The sequence below is a fragment of the Rosa chinensis genome, chromosome 4 (genome assembly GCF_002994745.2).
Source record: "Rosa chinensis cultivar Old Blush chromosome 4, RchiOBHm-V2, whole genome shotgun sequence".
NCBI classification, from domain to species: Eukaryota; Viridiplantae; Streptophyta; class Magnoliopsida; order Rosales; family Rosaceae; genus Rosa; species Rosa chinensis.
In genome coordinates this window covers 12,379,997-12,384,754 of record NC_037091.1, presented here as the reverse complement: position 1 = coordinate 12,384,754, position 4,758 = coordinate 12,379,997, and the positions used below count along the sequence as shown (strand labels likewise).

The 4,758-nt window shown below is 36.6% G+C and overlaps 1 long non-coding RNA gene across 1 annotated transcript; it reads right to left on the bottom strand.

The window, feature by feature from the left end:
- Window positions 1-338: 338 nt before the first annotated feature.
- Window positions 339-2,460, bottom strand: LOC112196083. The gene is made up of 4 exons (XR_002934922.2): window positions 2,071-2,460; window positions 1,949-1,999; window positions 1,198-1,264; window positions 339-501 (listed from the first exon to the last, which is right to left on the bottom strand). It is a non-coding gene; the product is annotated as an uncharacterized LOC112196083 (long non-coding RNA).
- Between the last annotated feature and the right edge of the window lie 2,298 nt (window positions 2,461-4,758).

Sequence of the window (4,758 nt, the reverse complement as noted above, 5' to 3'; positions counted from 1 at the left end):
GTGTTCGACAGATTTGGACCTTCATTGTGGTGACCCGAATGAGTATACCACAACACCGTAATATTAAGCCAATAGGAGCTCAATACGTCGTAGACATACCATAGACCTACCAACTTAATACTACAAGGCCGTTTGAAAATACAAATTTTAGAAAATAGGAGACCAAGAAAAACTAAATTTAGAAAGGATTTTAAATAAACAACCCAACACTCAAAAGAACAAGTCTGGAAATGCTTAAAAATAAAGTGGGCAAGTGCATTGTGGCGCCTTAGGTCTTACATCATAACCGAAATGAAAGGAAAATTCAACAACAATAATAAAACAAAGGGATGAGGCGCGCTCCCAGGTAGGCGGACCTCACAGAGTTCAATATGGAATGAAAAACGAGTAAAACGATGGAATACCACAAGGGAAGAACTTCAAGCAACAGGAACAGCAACACACGGACTCGGCCAACGACCCACTTCTAATCCAAATCATCCGGAACGACCTCGTTGTAACCTGAAATGTAGGGGTGAGCATTTCGTCCTCGCTAACCCAATAGGGGCCGACCCAACCTTAGTTAGGTTTAAATCTAATAGGTAAAACATAGCTACTAGAATATAGGTTGCGCGCATTTGTAAAATCAAGTAAAACAAATGCAAACAAAAACAATCACAGTTGTTTCGTTTCAGGAAATCATATGCAGCATGCTTCACACAATTTGGAGCTCCGAGATACTTACCTGCCGACTAAACCAAAATAAATCGGTGACCGACCTGGTTCGTCCTGAATTCGAGAACCAGCCAACTACTCTGTAGTCCTTGTGACTACAAGTAGCGAAAGTATCCATTTCCTGGCTCTGAGTCTCCTATGACTGGTTCACTGTCTGTATTTACCTTTCCTTGACAAACATAGGAGCACAGCCCCCTCCGGAGGTTCACGGTTATCGCCACTATGGGAGCCCTAGGAATCTACGCGTCTAGGTCCCATTCACTTTCAGGTCACAAACACAAACATACAAAAGGGTACAGTATCTCAACATGCAAGTCTAGCCTCGGTTTTCGCAATCAACAATTATCGGTTCTGAAAACACATGTATCACGAGGCATCGACTAATGAACAACCAAAAACATACTTGCAGGCAACATAATATTATACTAGAGCATTCCACATATATCAAAAAGCCTCTAACAAGGAAGGGACAGCTCACCCTACCTGGAAAATGCTGGCGTACTCCACACTCTGATGCTTTCCGCTTAAGCTTCCTTAACGATCGTGTTTCCTGAACCATTACTTAATTTGTAAGTAATTATCCAGGTAAACATCATGATCAACCTTAAGTAACCGTGTACACTAAACCCTTTTTATTTCAATGAGGCCATTAATTATTTTTTTCAACCTTTACCAATTTGGGAAACTAACTTCTTTTTTAAAAAGGAAAACGTCCTTATCGCTCCGCTAAACTTTCGCCAATCCGAGCGACCAAAGTTGAGTCGATCCTCACGTTTTACGAGGTCGGTCAACCATGGTCAACTCTCGGAGTTGACTTTTGACTATTTGACTTTGACTTTTGACTTTTGACCAAGTAATCCTTTATTTACCATTTCCTTTTTACCGAATTTACCTTTACTTTCACCTTCTTCACTTTTTTACCACTTTACCACTGTAAAACCTCCTTTAATCCAATTTTTTACCATTTTCTTTATTTTCCTTTTCTTCCAAAAACAAATCCATTTCTTTTCTTCTTCCTTTTCTTTTTCTTTTGGCCAAAACTACACCACAATAATCACCAAATCTTCCACAACAAAATTCCAACACTAAGAAAATCATGCTAATAAAATCCTACTAATTAAACCATCCTCAAATGTGAAAATTTTTTTTCCAACAACAACAATAGCTCAACATAAACAAAATCAACCAAATAAATTCCAAAAATTCTAGGGTTTGTCCAAAACCCATTCCTTACCCTTTCTTCTTCAAAAATCACGTCCTATTCCTTCTCCTTGGCCTTCTTCACCTACAAATCCGTCCAACATCAACATCTCAACCAAAAAACTCGAAAACAAGGTTGCATGGATAGATCCTTACCAAAAATCCTTGCCAAACCCATAGCCTAGCTTCATGGTTCAAGGAGAAATCGGGTTCATGCAAACAAAATCACAAACCCAAATCAAAAACTCGGATTTAGGAAGAAATAGATGTAGATCGGATGAATAGAGGCTAGATTAGGAGGGATATTACCTTGGAAAGAAGAAATCACAAAACGCCCCAATTTAGCTTCGGGTTCTAGGGTTTTTGGAGGGTTGGATGGCTAAATTTCTTGATTTTGGTTGGAGAAATGGAAAGAGGGAATGAAGAGAAGAAAATCTGGAAATTTTGGTTGAAATCCGGATTCCGGCGACGGCAGCGGTATGGCGGCGACGATTTCTGGCGAAGGGCTAGAGAGAGAGAGTCTCGGGTAGAGAGAGAGAGGAAAAGGAGAAAATGAGGAAGAGGCTAGGGTTTTGGGGAGAATGAGATGCTTAAATACCTCTCCCTAATTTAATTGTGAAAAGTCGAATTTGCCCCTCCTTTTGGGCCAATGGGTTTGGGCTGCTCCTATTTCATTTTCCTTTTAATTTCTTCAAGTCCAATCCGAAAATTACATCTTCAATCATCCTTATTTCTCCGATACTTCACCGAATCCTTTCGGGAAAATTTTCCGGGCTTGTCCTAAGCCTCGAAACTTTAAAAATAATCTCCTAGTCCCAAATTGGATTTTTCTCTAAATTTCTTAATCCTTTAAATGGCCTCAAAGTCTTAACCTAAGCTCAAATACTTTTGTACCTCACGAATACGTAGCTTCATACGTTTTTTGACAAATTAAAATAAACAATAAATAAAATATATTAAAAAAAAAATACGGGGGTCTACATTCATGCCAACGAAACTATCAAATTCATTATTAGAAGATATTATTAATATTTTTTTATCCCTTTCTCTTAGAAGTGCAATATAATTGGATGAGCAATGAGACCCTTGTTAAAAAGCTTGGAGAGAATTGTTAAATATATATATAGCAGATGAAGTTTAAACGTTTTCTCCACATTCACTAGAGTTGCAGGTATGTCAAAACTAATGGTAATTCGGTGGAGGTGCTCTTAATATAAAGAAGAAGAAAAAATAGAAAAAGACATTTATGTTTTAGGAAAAGAGAATTGTAGAGAGAATTTGGAGAATAGTTGTTTTTGAATAATGATAATAGGAGCCCTATATATAGGGACTACAAATTACATAATCTTAGAGTACAAGGATTCTTATTCTAACTCGAAGTAGGAAATCTTTCCTATTATAGCTATAGAACTAATCCTAGTTTATTTGACAAGGCACACTAAATGTCAACATTTTTCAACACTCCCCCTTGTGCCACTCAAACTTGGTGATGACGCTTTGATCATTGCCTCGTTAAAAACCTTGCTTGAGTAATAAAAACCCAGTGGGAAAAAACAAACTCGAGGAGGAGAAAAAGAGTACAACACGTCCTTCACTCTTCGAGATCGAACATGTAGACATCATACCTCCCCCTGATGTCAACATCTCCCCCTGATTACTACAATCATGGGGTTTTGATAACTTTCTTAATCCGATGCTCTTCACATATTTCTTGAATGTGGATTTAGGTAACGACTTAGTGAATAAGTCTGCTACATTATCCTTTGTTCGGATTTGATCACTTCAATCTTTAGAAGTGATTGTTGTTGTTGATTATAAAAGAACTTAGGCAATATATGTTTGGTGTTGGGCCTTGATGAAACCTAACTTCATTTGTTCAATACAAGCTGCATTATCCTCATAAATGCATGTAGGTTCATCCGTGGTAGACTTCAAACCACAAGTTCCTCAAATATGTCTAATTACATACCTTAGCCATATGTCTAATAAGGGACATGATCTGCTCCGACTTGTTTCTTGGTTGGTTTCTGTTCACACCTTAGTAATTGAGATTAGGTTAACTTAACATTGTTCGTAAGTAATTGGTGGTGGATTTCTGAGTCTCTAATGTTTTCTCCATCTTATTTTCTCAAAACCAAAAATCAAAATTGTTTTCCTTTTGTTTTCTCTTTCATTTTTGTTAAAAACCAAAAACCCCAAAATATTGTTCTTGTTTAGGATTGCAGCACACTGTTCTATCCCCTTCTGTTTCCTGCCTTTTTTTTTCTCTCTTTTCTAGTGTTTGACGTTTTTGTTTTGTGTAGTTTCAGATTTTGTTTTTTTTTTATATGTGTTAATTAGCTTAGTTTTCGTTTATGTGAATAATTAGTTACTCTCAATCTCTGGCATCAAACGATTCTTGCTTACTCTTTATTGGTAACGACTACATCTTGCAGGGTTAAGTTGAACACTTGATTTTAGCGTATTAGACGCAGCAGGATTTTGAGGTGGGTAAATCTCACATTGTTTTGAGTGATAAATTAGTTAAGTGATAGTTAGTAGAATTAATTGTTAGTTGTAAAATCATATCTGTCGCAAAATAAATATTTGTTTTGAAATATATGAACTTGATAGTCAACAGTTCATGGGTAAATAAAAACAAGGATTTGTTACAAATGATTTTCGGTTTGAGTAGATTTTGAAATATAGTTGGAATTGTTCGGAGAAGTGAAAAACATTGTATTGTGTGATTTTATCACTATTGGGTTGAGAGGTGATTTGGAAGAAAATAAATGAATTTGAAAAGGGAAATGTTGGTGTTGTTAGATTTATGTTTTGAAAGGATTATGTACAATTAGTGATAAT